Source organism: Barbus barbus (genome assembly GCF_936440315.1).
Source record: "Barbus barbus genome assembly, chromosome: 20".
Lineage (NCBI taxonomy): Eukaryota > Metazoa > Chordata > Actinopteri > Cypriniformes > Cyprinidae > Barbus > Barbus barbus.
In genome coordinates this window covers 21843362-21863004 of record NC_136748.1, presented here as the reverse complement: position 1 = coordinate 21863004, position 19643 = coordinate 21843362, and the positions used below count along the sequence as shown (strand labels likewise).

The following is a 19643-nucleotide window of genomic DNA, read 5'->3' as shown; positions in this document are numbered from 1 at the left end:
TTTTCTATTTTAATATATTCCTAAAAAAAATATTCCTGTGGTGGCAAATACAGCCATTCAAATTTCTTAGAAATAGTTATTATTATTATTATTGATGTTGAATGTTTAAAAGAACAGCATGTTTAATAGATTTTTTTTTATTGTAACATTCTTTATTGTCATTTTTCAAAAATATAAAAAAAAAATAAACATTCCCAGCTCTATCTTTTGTTCCTGACATTTAAATCAGAAATGCTATTAATATATTATTTTCTTAAAACACTGAAATCACAAAACACTGACCTAATGGCACAGAAATGTATAAAAAGGATATATCAAAACCACTGCGATGTTTATGATGTTGGTTAACTTTATATTATCTATAAAACAAAATAATAATGACTCCATTAGAAATATTCAAATATTCATATCACTCAGCCCTACCTAAAACCACAGAGAACAGTCTGACTATTTTCTACAGAACTGGCCTGACCTCACTGCTTATAAATAAATACATTCATATTCTGCATTATTGTATGTAATTTCTTTTTGAGTGACACCACACTGAATGCATTTTGACAGACCCCTGATTTGTCTGTAAATACACAGATTGTGCTGGTCATTTAAATCCATAAATAAGCAATTCATACAAATCAAATGTGTACATAACACAGCCTCTCTAAAACTGATTTGGATCTAATCAAGATGAGCAAAATAATCTATCTGAATCTTTCAGCGGGTCACCAGAAGAGGATTAGAGATGTTGAGAAAGCGTCCCCTGTTATTTTGTACCCTAATCATGTTGCCTAAACATCTAAAAGCTGATTGGGGAAAAAAACAGGAAGCTGCCTACAAATAGTCAATGGGTGTCCTTTTATCCTGACTAACCAACCACAAATAATCAACACAATTTCAGTCCAATACTGTCTAATTCTCCACTTGCAGGACAACACAAAGCTGATAATATGGCAGGACGTGACACTGTTTTGCTCTCAGTGAATGTTTATAAAAATCCCTGATTTACTGTTGAGTGTATCATGTGAGTGTATCATGTAAATACCATTTATGTGATTGAGTCAAACACACATCAACACTGAAAAAAGACCAAGAAGCACACTTTAAATACCCTACTAAACTTCAGTATTGGCATGAACTGTATATGTATCAAAGTATGATCAAATACCATTACTGAAACATAGTCACTATACTTTTTAGGTAGCGAAAGGCTATTTTAATGATGATTAATCCATATCCATCATAAATCTCATCTATTACTGTCATTCAGCACACAAACAAACACATGTCGTTCTATGTAAAGTCATGCACCTCGGATGGTGTTAATGATGGGTCGATTTTGATGCTTAATGATTACGGTGAGAGATCGAAACGTTTCATTCTCCCGATGTGACAGGACCATAATTAAGCTCCAAAGATTTCATTGTCAAGCTGCTTACCGGCACACCCACGGAGAGAGACAGAGAGAGAAACCTTTCTGACAGGGAGAGCAATCACTACTTTAGTTTTGAACACAAAACACATTAAAGTTACCGTATGCTTTTCCTGAGCACCTCAGAACTAGGTATGGACACAAAGAGATTGCACAGTGGCACCAAAGACTATTTATACACTTCAATCATATCGACAAATGCACACTACTGTTCAAAAGTTTGGGGTCAGTATGATTTATTTTATTCATTCATTCATTTTTTTTGTTGAAAGAAATGAATGCTTTTATTCGCCAAGGACTCATTAAACTGATCAAAAGTGACAGTAAACATTTATAGTCACAATATTTCTATTTCAAATAAATGCTGTTCCTTTTAACTTTCTATTCATCAAAGTATTCAGAATGTATCACATATCAAGCATCAACTGTATCATGGTTTCCACACAAATAATAAACAGCACAACAGTTTTTAAACATTGATAACAAGAGGAAATGTTTCTTAAGCACCAAATGAACAGATTAGTATGATTAAATTGTATTTTAATTTTTAATAATAATAATAATTTGAATGTGTCAAAAACATCTTACTGACCTCAAACTCTTGAACTGTTGTGTGTAAATTTTCTCTCAGCTTTTTTACCATTTAAATACATTTGAAGAGTTAATTTGCAAAAACAGATAACTCCGTTTTTATCAGTTTTTAAAAATCAAGTTTTTTCATTGTGCATTCCAATTAATCTCAATCAAACTGCATTTGGGTTATTTTGATTAGGTAAAAAATACTAGCTATCTAATACAATAAAACACAATTAAAAACATGATATAATAAAAAACATGATTTTTGAGTTATCTGTTTTTGCAAATAAACTCTTCATTTATATAATTTATTTTGAAAATTTTGTTGGATGAATAGTTTGTTTTTGTTTTTCTTTCAAATAAATGTCATTGCATTACATACAGTATATAAAAAAACAGGTGAAATTTGTTCCTTTTTGGCTCAGTTTTTGTAGTCTAAATACTTTATGTCCACTTTATGATAAGAGGATATATTATGAGAAAATATGACAAAACAATGTCTTTCTCTACATAAACATACATGGAAAGAAACACTGAGGGAATCAAAGTGAGATTTAAGAACATGAAGATTAATTATTCTACAAAAAGTCTCCCTCACTGACATTTCCTTCATTCGAACGTATATAACCTTTAATGGTCTTTCAGTAATAATCAGCACAAAGTGAGGTGTCTGAACTCAGACAGGCGTCAGAATGAGTTATTTTCATAATCATTACTCCCTATCAAATTCATTTCACTACCATTTCCAAAGACTCACCTAAGCTGCGATTTCATGACAGAAGAATAAACTGCTTAAATAAATAATAAAGCTTAAAATAAAGAAGTGAACAAAAACTACCTTTTAACAACAGTGCTGCGTTTGGGCGTTAATTCTGATCACTCACCCTGTAGAACTTGGATTGGGGCAGAGAGGTCACCTTCTGACAGGATGGTTTAGATTTACCTCGACCAGAGACTTTGGTTGGCATGGAGACAGGACATCAGTCAGGTTCATACTGCACCGGACCTGTAGGCACACAAACAAATATACAGTCAGACCTGTTTGATCTCAAAAAGAATCAGTCTGAAGTAGCACTCTCCTATCTGTATTCAGACATTCTCATCAACAAATGAATAACTCAACTTTGATCTGTAAAAAACGTTATAAGTGTAATTTTAGCTGCCACTGGCTGAACACTTGACAAGAATTCAAACTTCAACACATCAGAAATAACTTGCTCCATCCAAAGCTTATAAACAAGTAAGTCATGGGCTGCTGTTGGATTTAATCCTCGAACCACTGAAGCTACAGAACGAGTCAAGGGATACAGTCAGCATCTCAAAGCATCTTGAAAGATTTCCAAACCATCTGCCTTCATGTGAATTTATGTGTATTCAATCTGAATACACATAAATCATGCTTATTTCAATAGGCCACTAAGATCAGTGATGTTATTCTTGAAATCACTCTGTTCCTAGTTGCAGTCATTAGATGACATGTCCACAGACCGTTCACTAAATGTTTGATGCATACTGCATGCAAAAACAACATTATCTGATTAAAATCACCCATTTCAATCTGCTAGGCTGGTTTTTGCTCTATTTTGTGGACTCAGGATGCACAATTTTATCACTTTGCAGTGTTTACAAGGTAAGTTCAAGTTCAAGTTCAAGTTTATTTGTATAGCGCTTTTTATGAAACAAATCATTGCAAAGCAGCTCTACAGGAAATTAAGTTTCTACAATATATTTATATATTGCAGAAACGTAATATATTTAACTTATGGCAAAATTTGGTAATTCTGTATGTTGTCTGAGCGTTGGTACCAGTCTCATACAAAGGAACTTTCACAAGATTCGACAAAGTTTGGTCCATGGCACTAAATGTTAGATATTAGATGTTCGCATTAAATTCAAGGCATTAATGTTTGCCTACAGAACCACCACTGGCTCTGCACCCCTTTACCTAAATTCTTTACTTCAGACTTATGTGCCCTCTAGAAGCTTGCGTTCTTCAAGTGAACAACGAATTATTGTACCATCCCAAAAACACAGAAAAACACTTTCAAGGACTTTTTCATTAACTGTTCCCATCTGGTGGAATGACCTGCCCAACTCGATCCGAGCAGCCGAATCCTTACCCATCTTCAAGAAACGGCTAAAAACTCATCTGTTCCATCTTTACTTGACCCTCTAACTCTAGCACTATCTATTCTAATTGTATTTTATCTATGTCTTTTTATTAAAAAATAACAACAATAATAATAATAATTATCTGTACTGCGTTAGGCTAACCAAGACTTGTAATAGCACTTGCACGTTGTTGCTCTTTTGTTGGTTTTGATTGCTTCTTATGTCCTCATTTGTAAGTCGCTTTGGATAAAAGCGTCTGCTAAATGACTAAATAAATAAATAAATATTTAAGAATTATTTTTGAAAAACCTGGCAGCAAACTAAATATCCAACACATAATTAACCTATATATCCTATCCTTAATAGATTATCCTCTTCTGGCCATAATTAAATGATTCTTAAATGTTTGTATTGATCTAGTATGTAAATGAACAATGTGTACTCTTTCTCTGCATTACCTGCACCTAGACATCTCCATGTATTTGTCAGCCAAAATATGCTGGGTGACTCAAAACACATATGTTTTGTCAAAACTATAGGTAGAAGCATTGTCGTATTCCATCTAAAGCCGGATCAACAAAGGAGCAGTGCCAAAATCAAAAGTGGATTATGGGTGTTAAAGTTTTGTGGCAAATGTGAAGGCCACATCCCTTTTTCTCTGGTCATATAGCAACAGTCTCAAATGAATATTCTTAAGTCTTAAGTTTCTTAAGACAACCGAGTTTTATTAAAAGCCCATTGTGCCAACAGTGAATTCCCCCCTTTTAATCACTCATTGAGGAGCAACACTGAATGGCATATTAGATTCACTAATGCCACAGCCAGTGCCTAGTCTTAAGGTAATTACTTGTTTAAATAAATAAAAATTTCCATATCAATCCCTAAAACCTGCTGGTCTCAAATCAGAGACTGCTAACATCGGTGTAGATAGGATTGCTTAATATGAGCTTACTAAGAATTTTATATATTGCAATTTTTGACCTTGCATTAAAACAGCTCATTATTACACAAAGGCACTGAATCACATTTCTTTGAATATTAAAATATGCTCAAAACTCCTAAGCTTCAAACACTATAATGTGTTATGTTAATATGTGGGCAGATTATGTAGTAATGTAGACGGTTAAATCATCATTCAGCAAATGCAGGGCAATTGTGAAAGCAGCTCGCAGCAGGATATCCGGCACGATTTTGGTAAAAAACGAATATACATACAACCCCATTGGATCTCACAGCGAGATGTGATGAAGGCATGTGAAATCAGGGAAATTTAATATGCACCGTAATATCAGACAAATATTGCTCATCATTAGATAGCATTAGTATCATTTGCTATTCAGTATGATCAAAAGTGAAGGATGGCAGGTTGAAATTAGATTTTATTAAAGAAAATTCAATAATTCACACTTACCTAATCAGCTCATAGATACAAGCAACATTAAAAAAACACAACTTTTACAAGCATGCCTGCAGTGCGATAACACTAAATTTATATTAGATAGATAGATAGATAGATAGATAGATAGATAGATAGATAGATAGATAGATAGATAGATAGATAGATAGATAGATAGATAGATAGATAGATAGATAGATAGATAGATAGATAGATAGATAGATAGATAGATAGATAGTTATTTTGAGAGAATTACAATTTTCCTAAGCCATTCTTTCAGAAAACAATTTTTTCTTACTCTCTGACTACGTGAATGTTATGTGGGGTCTAAAATCAACAAAGCACAATGGCCCCAAAGAATAGAATAATATAGGTATTAATGAGAATTCATTAACAATGAAATGTTTCAAATAATAAAGATCGAGAATGAGGGAAAAGAGAAATATATCAGAATATATCAGCTATCAAGTCTCTTAGCATGCAAAATGTATGAGTATCTCCCCCTTGTTTAAGACCCTGTCTGAGCCAAACAATAGACCACCACAGCGCTGAAAAAGAACCACTGGAAATAATTTATACAACCTAACAAAGACAGTTCCTCCATAATGACAGAAGCATCCACTGTGGTAAAATGTGTGCAGTATGGACTTATCACACGAAGTCACTTTCATACAGCTGCCTTAATAATGCCCACAAATTGAATTGATTATGATGTGCCAGAAATAATGAATTGCTATCCTTTTTCTATTTTGTAACAGTGTAAGGGGCAAAACATTGTAAATCTTTGAAGACCAAAATACTCTGTCTTGTTAACTTTTTTATGTTTAACATGACTTACACAAGCTGTCAATCATGCATTATTTAAACTTTCAAAGGACCATGACAGAGCTGTTCTTGTGTTTAAAAATGCGAGACGTAGCGCTGAGAATTGAATCAAATCGTTGCGGCCCAATGTTTTGAAACTGACACTATTTGACAGGGCCTATTAAAAATGTAACGCTCATGCACAAGACACTAAATAGGAAAGGAAAAATGATGCGACGCAATGTTCAAAGACGCCCGTCCACTGCATTTATATAGAAAAAAATTAAAAAGTAGCGTAGTGGAACACAAAAAAATAATATGGAAACATCCTATCATTACATACCACTTTAATATTTGATTGAAAATCAACAGTCAGCTGACAAGAAATGTGATGGAACAGTAAAATGCTGTATGTGCAGCAATAAATGCATTGCTGACAAAAATGAAGTATCCTTACTAACTTACCTACAGTGATCTTTAGTGTGACAGGAGCTTTCAAAGTAGACATTCCAAAAACAAGCCACTTTTTCCAAAGAGTCGCTGTGTAGCGCGCACGCAAAAAAAATTCAAATGTATAGATATAGGAGTAATAACACACACTTGTGAATCGTTCACCCTACTTTAGTCCTCTCTCTCAAATGCAGCACTGGATACACTCTAGTGAATCGGCCCGTCGTGTGATTCATGTAAATAAGAATGGGTCACCAATTCTATGAACTGTTTTCGACTTGGTTATGTAAATTAGGGTGTTTTTGTTTAATTCGGTTACTCTCACTACACCAAAGCTACATTTATCACACTAAAAGTAGCTCTCTTGTTTCTTGAAAGGACTTCAGTTTTCACGTAGCCTACATCTTGTTGCAAGACCGACTGTACATTATTGGATTTCTTTTCTTAGCTGAACAACAGATAATAGACAGGTAAAAAATCTAAAAGAATGTCCACTTAAATCAGTATTTCATGTAGTTATTTAATTGTAGAGCAGCGTGTGGGAGTCCTGTCAGTGTTTATTTTGCGATGACGATGGCTGACTGCTCATTAGTTAATCTGCATGTAATGTGATTAATTCGTTTAAAATTTTAAATAGACTGACATAATTGTAAGTCAACAAATATTGCACAATATTTTTGCCATGTGTAAAATCTTCAGCATCTGAGGCGTACCGTAGAGCCTTTCAGTGAATTATAAGCAAGAGGAAACAAACGAGTTGATCAAGGCACGACAGAATTAATTTCATCCTTCCATCTGGACACAGATTATACTCGCACTTTTTCATTAGACGAACCTGGGATGCAACAGGGTGTCTGACAAATTACTTGGGACACACAATTTCTGTTTATGTCAGACATGAACAAAAATCTGCTACAATATGGAACCCAACAAACTGAGCATGACACCATAAACTGAGCCAGTGAACGAATGAAACAAAGCGAGTAGTGTGTCACTTGTAGAAGAGCATATTTATTTGAAATTCACCTCATTATTCAGTGTCCTGTGTGTCCTTATTATCCTGTCCTGTGTTTTTTATTTAAATTAATGGATGAAGAAACATAAAGAACTTTTAACATCCATGGAACCTTTCCACTGCAATGTTCTTTCTACTAAGAAAAACATGATTCTTTTTTAAGAACTCAAACTGATTCTTCTATGGCATCACTGCAAAAAAAAAAAAAAAAAAAAATCCTTTGTGGAATCTTAAAAAAAGTATAGTACATTCTGATCCAGAAACGTCCCTGTTACAGCATGTTCTAAACAGGTGCAACGCAACAAAAGTACTAAAAGCTTGTTTATTTTTACTATCTACTCCACAATAAAATCCCACACCTCATTTACATTGAAAACCATAAAAGGACTCATCCACACACTGTTCTGATTAGTTATGACTTTGCTGCACCCCACAGTATTTTCGGTTTTAGTATGGGAAAACTGCCCATCTTATCACGGCTGGTTAGGACACTGTGAAACTGCTGAGATCTCAGGAATATTACAGCAACCTGGAAATCACAATCAGTTAATTCATCTAAATGACAAAACTTGCTGACTACAAAGAACACTTACAAATTGTTATCCGAACCTACAAGTCTGCCCTGCTAATTCACTGGTTTGAAACCAAAGAAAGCTCAAAAATACATAATGAAAGTGTCCTTAGACAGTGTGTGCCAGATTTTTATTACTTGTTTATTACTTTTTTTATTACTTGTTGATTTATTACTTGTGCAGTTTTAGTTTAATGTGAACATGTCTCTGGCCTTTTTTGGTTGTAAAAGCTCATTTAACTGACCCTTTCACAACCCAGAGTCTGTGCCAAACGAAACATGGCTCACATCATGGTTGAAGTCGTATGTTCCTCACATGATTTTGTTCAAAGTGCTATTCATTCTAATTGACACAAAAATCATGGTGGAATCTGACTAATGCTTTATCATAACAAACAGAGCAGTTCTGGTCAATAAAACCATGACACTTCTTTATACGAGGGTCAGCTATAGTATACATTAAAAATAAAATCAGCATCATCTTTAAAGCATCATGAATGAGAGAAAATGCAACTCACTAGACCTGTATGAGACAACAGGCACAACAGGTTCAGTACATGTGGCTCAAATGTGACTTAGTACATGTATTAAGTGGGCTCTGGCATGCACTTGCGTTAAAAACAGCTATTGTTTATGTGCATGTTCCAGTGATGGACGAGAAAAGGGTGCAGAAGTCTTCCTTGTTTGGTCAACTGGCATAAACACAGCACATGATAGGTTGGGGAAAGCTTAGCCTTCTTCTGGCAGGCATGATATGCGTATATATGAACATACAAGCTGATTGGGAATTCTGATTGCTGCTCCAGGGTAAAGCTGCCCGTAAGTGCTAATCTAGGATCAGATTCCTCATTCGAAATTCAGCAAGGAAAACATCATTTGCTGCATGCATGCGATGATAAAATGTCTTAATTTTTGTGTGACATATTTTTAAAATAAATTTTTTAAGAAAATTGTTTAATTTGAGGATTGAAATAATTATTATATTATGGTTTCATTTTAAAAATGTTTTACATTTAAGAATTATCCACATTTAAATCATTATCCAACAAAACTTTCAATTAAGCTCAAATGAGGTGATTTTTGGTGAAAATTAATTTGAAGACACTCAACTGAATCCCAGCTTTCTAAAACCTAAACAATAACTTAGAACTTGGTTCTGACATTGTCAATACTGAGTACGTATGTTTTTTGGCCTTTAATGTTTGATGCATAGGAATAGGCAAGATTATTTAAGTTGACTGAAGTGCCACTAAAAACAATTAATATATACACGTCTGCTTTTGAGTTGCTTAAATAACTACCAATATGCTGCTAGTACTCATTTGTGATTGTCTGTGTAAATACTAATATTATTAAATAATTAAACTGACTTTAATAATCTATACTTGTTTATATTGATCTGCTTATGTGGTAAGAACTGGTAAATCAAATGTCCACTTGTGCTGTGCAGTGTTGTGGTAGTATTATTAATATACTATAGTATTTTTTTTATATTTTAATTTGTTTTATATTAGTTTTATTAATATTTAGATTTTTTTTGTTGAAATGTGAAATAAAAAGATTATAAATATTATATTATATAATAAATATTATAGATTACAAATAAAAATTAGAAATGTTTCTTCCAGGTAATCAACTGAAATTTAAGTTGAAGTGTGAACATTTCATAAACTAAATTTGAGATAAAAAAATTAAATATATTTACATTTATCTGACGCTTTTATCCAAAGCGACTTACAATTGCTATATATGTCAGAGGTCGCACGCCTCTGGAGCAACTAGGGGTTAAGTGTCTTGCTCAGGGACGCATTGGTGTCTCACAGTGGATTCGAACCCGGGTCTCTCACACCAAAGGCATGTGTCTTATCCACTGCGCCATCACCACCCATATAAAATATATAGTTATAGAAATACAAAAAAACTAATAACTAAAACTAAACTAAAAAACTAAAATGACAAAAACATACAATAACTAAAATATAAACTAAATTGAAACTGAAAACTTGACTATATATATATATATATATATATATATATATATATATATATATGTGTGTGTGTGTGTGTGTGTGTGTATATATATATATATATATATATATGTATATATATATATATATATATATATATAGTCAAGTTTTCAGTTTCAATTTAGTTTATATTTTAGTTATTGTATGTTTTTGTCATTTTAGTTTAGTTTTAGTTATTAGTTTTTTTGTATTTCTATAACTATATATTTTATATGGGTGGTGATGGCGCAGTGGATAAGACACATGCCTTTGGTGTGAGAGACCCGGGTTCGAATCCACTGTGAGACACCAATGCGTCCCTGAGCAAGACACTTAACCCCCTAGTTGCTCCAGAGGCGTGCGACCTCTGACATATATAGCAATTGTAAGTCGCTTTGGATAAAAGCGTCAGATAAATGTAAATATATTTTATTTTTTTATCTCAAATTTAGTTTATGAAATGTTCACACTTCAACTTAAATTTCAGTTGATTACCTGGAAGAAACATTTCTAATTTTTATTTGTAATCTATAATATTTATTATATAATATAATATTTATAATCTTTTTATTTCACATTTCAACAAAAAAGATTGTTTTCGTAAACCATAACAACACATCTGGATAATAATCAAGACCTCCCATCCATTGTGAGTGAGTTTGTGGTAATGCTAAAGGACAGGCCGTTTATATGTGAGTGGCATTTTGACTAATAGGGCAGTGAGAAGACACTAGTAGGTCATGGAATGGAAAATAGGTAAAGGGTGCCAGATGAGAGCTGAAGCTCCTGTAGTTAGAGTACAAGCTGTCTACACTCTCATGAGAATGAGTTTAAGCACATATAAACAGCTTCACACGACCTGGGGTTACTTCAGTCTATAAACATGTCACCTACAACTAGCTGATGATGACCTTATACGAATGTTCCCTACACTTCCCAAAGTTTATTATTGAAAAAAAAAAAAAAAAACTATTTTCAGTCATCCATGAATATTAGCCTAAAAGCCCCTTGAGATTTACCCTTGAGAGACGAGCTCACCAGAGTGTAGACAGGTTTTCTCGAGAACGTTTCCTGACGCTGACAGCAATGTTCACCGCAGGCAGAGGTGTATGCCGCCGTCTCCTGCCTCGCTGTGTTTATGTTTCTGCTCCTGCAGGGACCATAGCAATAAGACAGATGATATAAGTGTCACTGTCTGTTTCAGGCAGGATAAATCAGACAGAGATTTCTCCTTATGAGAGACGAGAGGAAACACAGAGACAACGGTGTGTGCCTACTTTCAACAGCCTGTTGAATTGGGTGAATACATTTTCATATTTTCCATTACGATATGCTTGTATTATTCAGTACATAAACTATGGCACAGTCTTGCTTTTGCTTTATATAAATAATTATTAATAACTGAGTTTAACTAGAGCTATCAATTTATTGTGTAAATTACTTAAAAAAGGTGAATAAAATTACTGCTTCAAAAATGTTTCATCTTTATTTGTGAGCTTTTCTTTGCATATCTAGATACATTAAATAAATTTGATTCATTTCATTACTTTATTGGAAATAATATACTGCAATTACATTTGAAGAGTTTATTTGCAAAAACAGATAGCTCCATTTTATTTTTCAAAAATCATGTTTTTTTTATTATGTTATGTTTTTATTGTGTTTTATTGTGTCAGTTAGCTGTATTAGTTATTTTTTACCTAATCCAAATAACCCGACTGCAGTTTGATTGAGATTAATTGGAATGCACGATGAAAAAACATGATTTTTTTGAAAACTGTTATTGCAAATGAACTCTTCATTTTTTTCATTGATTAATTGCACTGTATGAAAAGAAATTGTAGAAAAACTGAGGTACTAGTAATTATCTCCAATAGTTTGTGAAGTTTATGGATATTTCCTTTAACCCTAATACACAACACAATACAATGTGTAATACAGTGAAAACACTTTGAATTTTTTTTAAAAAAAGCTTTATATTAACAAAGTACATTAGAACTGGCTTTTTTACAGTGTGCTTTTAAAATGTGAAAATTTTAAATGATTTAAAATATTTTAAATAAACTTATTTATTTCTAGTTTATTTTCTTATTTTTTTCTGTGCATAAATGAAACTTATTTTATTGCTTTTAGAATATACATTAAATTAAGTTGTATTATGTCTTTATCTGACCTTTATTGGTATTATTTGTCTTTATTAAAAATAACAGAAGAAAAAAATCCAGCTACACAACCTTTTGTCCTTACAGACTTGTTTTGTGGGTTTATGAATAATGATTTCAAAGACACTCTCAAGTGGATGCACTGATTAATGCTTGCAGGAAAAACTCAACATATACTGTTCAGCATTGCAAGAAATGTCAAGTGTCATTTGCTCTGACAGAAATCATCACGTTAAAAAGTCCAAAAATAATAGTATTTTTATAATTGTACACAAACTCAACACAGTCACACCTCCACACAAACAAATACGATCAAAGTGTGCCTCTGACACAGTTACTTCCACAAACATTGAATCTTGTCAGGCATATCTCCCGTTGAATTTATTCTCCTTCCCTTCAATGCGGATGTCAGAATTACAAACTGTTGACAGCCCTAAATAAACGGCATATAAAAATATGGAACAGGCTCTGTTTGCTTACTCACAGTCCTGGTCCCCCAAGCTGTTCTCAGCACAAGGCCAGCACTCAGAAATCATTCCAGGCTGAATGCTGCAATGCATTTACATGCATTTGGTTTAATGCCAATTTGTATGTGGGAAAGAATAGGAACATCCCATAATATAAAACACTTAAAGCCCTAGATGTCATCAAGCATCTTACCTGATAAATCAAACGTTTCTTGGTGAGTCATGCATAAGGTTTTTGCAAGTATGCCGTTTGATTCAGGCATGAGTTTAATGAGGTAATACTACAGCAATAGCTGCTAACCGCAGTCAATGATGACATCACGTTACTGATGCAAAATCATTTAAATCAGGCAATGCTGAAGTGTTTTTAAATGCCCTAAAATAACATTCGTCAGCTTAATAAATTAATATGCAATCACTGAGAAGATGCTTTTATTAAAGCAATTTAAACGATCACCCTGAAACCACCGGAGCAGAAATGTGCAGCTTTAAACACTTATTTTAATTCTTTCATACATTGATGTGTGTTTTATCGTTACGTGTTACTGATGTAATTCCTGTCAGTAGATTTTGCTCGATTCAAACTGTTCAACAAAAATATGTTCTAAAAACGTTTTCATTTCCAATAAGTTATGAAAACCTTTTTTTTCTGAATATTCTCTGCACATTCAAAACATCCAGTTTTGTTTAATGTTTAAATTACATTTCTTGGTTATGTGAATGTTAAATGCAAGATTAAGAGAAGTTCCATTTTATTATTTTACATCATGAAAATGTTACTTTTTAATGTTCTCTAAACCATCTGAAATTAGTTGGTAACGTTTAAAAAATGTTAGACAAACATCCAAATAAAATGTTTCAGAAAAACGTTCCAGAAGATGTTTTTGTGCTAACATTTTGAGAACATTATTAAAGCCCAAATAACTTTGAGAGAACCTTGCCAGAATGTTAGCCAAAATTCTAAGTATAGTGTTAATTTTGTTGAAAAATTTTCGTTGACAAGCTTTTCCACCACGATTAAAACGAGACAACAATAAGGTCAATAAACCATAACTGTGTCTATATCAACATGCAGTTTCGTTGAAGATAAAAGATGAGAGTAAAATGTATTTAATATATATGTGAAGTGACATTCAGCCAAGTATGGTGACCCATACTCGGAATTCGTGCTCTGCATTTAACCCATCCAACGTGCACACACACAGCAGTGAACACACACACCGTGAACACACACCCGGAGCAGTGGGCAGCCATTTTATGCTGCGGCGCCCGGGGAGCAGTTGGGGTTTCGGTGCCTTGCTCAAGGGCATGGTATTGAGGATGGAGAGAGCGCAGTACATTCACTCCCCCCACCTACAATTCCTGCCAGCCGTATTATTGCTGACTGCTTTACGTGCCTTTTCTATGTGAGTTTACATGTTTTAGGTTGCCAGATATCAAGAATTAAAATCCCCAAATCAGAGCTTCTCTGTTTAGGATAAACTTTCTGTCTGCGCCAATAGCCTATGGGCAGTACGTCGACATATAACACTCTTGCGTAGCAGGTGTCCCGAGTTCGAATCCCGGCTTGAGGACATTTCCTGATCCCACCCCCTCGCTATCTTAATAAAGGCAAAATAACAAAAAAGGGATACATTTTCTGCCCTGTGTTTTGCTTAATTTTTGCAATCAAGCAACCATGTGCATGCCTTCACTCTTCATTACGGAAATGCCGACGATGAGCTGAAAACACCAACAAACAAGCTGAAGTCCAGCAATCTCCATGCGAGATGTTTGGCTAAAATGAAAGTGTCATTCAGCCAGTCTGTGCTCTTTCATGAGATCTCAAATATTTTGTTTGCTATTGTAGTTGCTGAATAAATACACTCACTCAACCGCTGTTTTTTCAATAGAGAAACATTATAGCAATTTATAATTATTGGAATTACTATTAGGAATATTACTGTAATGATATTTTGTTTGTTTTTACCAATTTTCATTTCCCATGTAGAGTGCAAGTCTTTGATATTAATTTAAAGGGGTCATCGGATGCGACACACGCTTTTACAAGTTGTTTGAACTGAAATGTGTGTTGGCAGTGTGTGTATACAACCACCCTATAATGATAAAGATCCACCCAGTGTTTTTTTTAATCTTGTTAAATCATTTACCCTTTCTCATATCAAGCCATTCTCAGATGCCTGTCTGTGTGACGTCACACAGACCCAGGCCCCTCCCACGATTGTTGATTGACACTAGCGTTTTACCTTAGACCCGCCCTGAGTGTGCTGTCATCAGTCTGCCATTGTTTCGACGCTGGAGCAGGAGTAGACAAGAATGGTCCCTAAGAGATTGAGGTGTTCTGTTGTTGGATGTAATAATGAACATAGCAAGCATCATTTACTCCCGACATCTGAGCCGCTGAAGACGCAGTGGATTAGTTTTGTTTTTGAAGGGAATGCGCCCCCCCGATCTACCTAAAGGCGTTTATGTTCACGCAAATCATTCGTGATCCAGCCTCACCTATACAGAAGAAGTGAGTATAAGGTTATTTTAGGAATCTTTGCAAATCGCCTTTCCTAATAACGTTCTAGATAGTAAGTTGCGTGGCTAAAGTAAACAGTATGAGAATAGCTTGTCACCCCACGGAAGAGAGGGGCGGGATGAGCAGAGCTTATTAGCATTTAAAGGAACATGTGCTAAAACTAAAACTCACAATCAGAGTATGTGAGTGGAGCGGAGCGCGGAGTGGAGTGGTGTGATTTTGACTGGAGCGAGGAACGGATTTTTTTTAAAGTCGGAACATCGTGGTTTTCACTCACTCCAAGAGCACTCTACCACCACTCCATCACGAGTACAATTCATGCCAATGACCCGTAATGTAACTGCATATTTTAGCAAGACTTCACATGTTAAACATATTTAGCTAGCTTGATAGAGAAGTATCACTCAAATCAGAAAGAATGTGAAGGGAAGGGAAGGGGAAGGGAAGAGGTGTGTGGCCAAGTATGGTGACCCATACTCGGAATTTGTGCTCTGCATTTAACCCATCCAAGTGTACACACAGTAGTGAACACACACCCGGAGCAGTGGGCAGCCAAAGTAAACAGTTGCGGGTTCGGTGCCTTGCTCAAGGGTCTCACCTAAGTCGTGGTATTGATGGTGGAGAGAGTGTTGGTTATTCACTCCCTCCACCTACAATCCCTGCCGGACCTGAGACTCGAACCCATGACCCTCAGGTTACAAGTCCAACTCTCTATCCATTAGGCCACGACTGCCCTATGACAAAGGCTATGATGAAGGCAATAGACATGAGCGGGAAGTTATAGTTCTCAAGGAATTGGTTTGTTCCTTCTAGATACTGAATATTTTCAGCTGAAAGCATGATTTAAACAAGTAGGCCTACTACAATACTTATTCACATGCAATCGTTCTCTCAATAATGCTTTCAAACAAATGTAATCGTTATTTATTTAGTCATTTAGCAGACGCTTTTATCCAAAGTGACTTACAAATGAGGACATAAGAAGCAATCAAAACCAACAAAAGAGCAACAACGTGCAAGTGCTATTACAAGTCTTGGTTAGCCTAACACAGTACAGATAATTATTATTATAATTATTTTTATTTTTTTATTTTTTAAAAATAAAAATACATATAGATAAAATAAAATTAGAATAGAGAGTGCTAGATTTAGAGGGTCAAGTAAAGATGGAACAGATTAGTTTTTAGCTGTTTCTTGAAGATGGGTAAGGATTCGGCTGCTCGGATTGTGTTGGGCAGATCATTCCACTAGGTGGGAACAGTTAATGAAAAAGTCTGTGAAAGTGTTTTTGTGTGTCTTTGGGATCGCACAATAATGCGTCGTTCACTTGAAGAATGCAAGCTTCTAGAGGGCACATAAGTCTGAAGTAATAAATTTAGGTAAAGGTGTGCAGAGCCAGTGGTGGTTCTGTAGGCAAACATTAATGCCTTGAATTTAATGCGAGCAGCTATTGGTAGCCAGTGCAAATTGATGAACAGAGGCATGACGTGCATTCTTTTCGGCTCATTAAAGATTAATCTTGCAGCGGCATTTTGGATTAATTGTAGAGGTTTAATAGAATTGGCTGGAAGACCTGCCAAGAGAGCATTGCAATAGTCAAGTCTGGACAGAACAAGAGCCTGAACAAGGAGTTGTGTTGCATGTTCCGAGAGAAAGGGCCTGATCTTCTTAATATTGTATAATGCAAATCTGCAGGACTGCAGGATCAATCACAACTCCAAGGTTTCTGGCTGTTTTTGAAGGAGTAATGGTAGATGAGCCTAACTGGTAGGTGAGATTGTGATGAAGCGATGGGTTCGCTGAAACTACAAGCAGTTCTGTCTTAGCTAGGTTGAGTTGAAGGATGTCTGTTAGACACGCTGAGATGTGAGCAGCTATCGTCGGATCATCAGGATGGAATGAGAGGTAGAGTTGAGTGTCATCAGCATAGCAGTGATATGAAAAGCCATGTTTCTAAATGACAGAACCTAGTGATGCCATGTAGACAGAAAAGAGAAGTGGTCCAAGAACTGAGCCCTGAGGCACCCCAGTAGCTAGATGTTGCGACTTGGATACCTCACCTCTCCAAGATACTTTGAAGGACCTATCAGAGAGGTAAGACTCAAACCACTGGAGTGCGGTTCCTGAGATGCCCTTTCTCAATAGTGTTGACAAGAGGATCTGATGGTTGACCGTATCAAAAGCAGCAGACAGATCCAGCAAGATAAGTAATGAAGATTTGGAAGCCGCTCTTGCAAGTCTTAGGGCTTCAACAACAGAAAACAAGGCAGTTTCGGTCGAATGTCCACTTCTGAAGCCAGATGGTTACTGTCCAGGAGGTTGTTCTGTGTGAGAACACAACTCGTTCAAGTGTTTTTGCAATGAAAGGAAGAAGGGAAACTGGTCTATAGTTCCCTAAAGGAGTTGGGTTAAGAGTGGGTGTTTTAAGAAGTGGAGTTATACGAGCCTGTTTAAATGCTGAGGGAAAAATTCCAGTGTGAAGGGATGTATTAACGATGTGAGTGAGTGCAGGTACAACTGCAGGAGAAATGGCTTGAAGGAGATGAGATGGAATAGGATCAAGCGGACAGGTAGTAGGATGACTGGAAAGGATGAGTTTAGAGAGTTCTGCCTGAGAGAGTGCTAATCTTACAGTGCTACTTCATCTGTATCCGATTTCGAATGAGCAGAAATCTGTAAGAAATGCATTGATCCCTAGGTAAAATAACTGACGAAAACTTACTGTTATTTTCATCACAAACTAAATTTGCACTGCAAAAAGCAGCAATTATACCTTTTAATGCTGACAGACAACTATGTTATTAGCTTGTCATGTGGTAGGAAAAAAGTTTGCACACTAGTGTTCCAAAAAGACACTTTGAAACTCCTGTTATTTAGCAGAACTGTGATATTTCAAACATACTGAAATACTTTAGACGTGGAGCGAAGGCGGAGCGGTGTTTCTGATATCAGTAAGCGAGGAGTGGAGCGGGAGTGGGAAATATTAGCGCGGAGGGGAAATTGTTGACGCTCCACTCCATTCACATACTTTGCCAGACACTGCCACACAAATGTGGGTTTTTGTTAATGACTGTCCTACTACAGGATTTAACACAGAGTAACAATTCACTTCCAGTTACAAAAGACACTGTAACAGTCTGTCACAGGCAATTCTAGTTGCATTTTTAATCAATTAATTTACTTTGAAATTAATAAATTATCCTGGCCCGCTATTTAGTGGCGAAATAGTTTTTTGTCTCAATGCCAAGCTTACTTGCCGACCCCTACCCTAAAGAATCATATCAAAATAGGCATCCAATGATCTCTTTAAATATTAAATAGCCTGTAATAGCCACATTCTGTTATTGTGAAATAGTTGTAAAAATGGTAAAACTAATTTTCTCAAATGACAAAAATCATTGTGATTATAATTTTGAGCAAAAATATTTGTTTATTTTTTAATAGTTTAACCACTATACGGCATGATGAAAAGGTGACTAAATTTTCATTGACTAAAACTTGAGTTTGGCACAAACAAGATTAGCAGGCAACTTCATCACACTAGTATTGTGTACAATAAAAAATGCTGTATTTTTTAGCATTTATCCCAGTGCCATGTATTGCCCTACATGGAAAACATTGTTTTCTAAAGTAATTGACAGCATGACAATGCTGTTAAAAGAGCCTATTGAACCCAAAACAATAATTTAAGACTGGCTTCTGTAAGAGAACTGAATTATTTCCCCAATCAATGATCTTGGAAAATCTGCAGAGCTATATCACCTGTTACTGTGTTTATTGAAAGCATACAATAGAATCCATTTGTGAAAAGCATGACTTTTATTAACCCTGCCTTGTTTATAAAACTAAAACTAATTTAAATGAATCCTCTCACTTCTCTACACATTTTCTTACCAATGACCTTAACGGTAAATTCCTGACCGCTACAAATCAAGCTCCAGTAATGAGGGTTAACTCACACTGGGGTGTGTGTGTGTCCTTAATAAACTCTAAGTGGATTGGACAGATAATTGCCTCCATACTGTGAGACCTCAGGGGTTATGAGGGGAACCAGAGAAAGGAACGAAGGGGAAAATTTCAGGAAAAACCAAACCATCCAATCACTGGGAAATCTAATGTTCCCCTTCAGGAACT

The 19643-nt window shown here is 35.3% G+C and overlaps 1 protein-coding gene across 3 annotated transcripts in view; it reads right to left on the bottom strand.

Annotated features, from left to right (window-relative positions):
• LOC306885919 (muscarinic acetylcholine receptor M3-like) overlaps positions 1-19643 on the bottom strand; it is a 96464-nt gene that overhangs the window by 59391 nt on the left and 17430 nt on the right. The window contains exons 2-3 of one of the 3 annotated variants that reach the window (XM_079442737.1): positions 11395-11506; positions 2887-3008 (exon numbers count right to left, since the gene is read on the bottom strand). The gene's annotated coding sequence lies outside the window, so the exon portion shown is untranslated. Of the gene's footprint in view, positions 1-2886; positions 3009-11375; positions 11507-19643 lie in introns of all 3 variants that reach the window. The other 2 variants (XM_079442738.1, XM_079442739.1) reach the window with 2 other exon arrangements.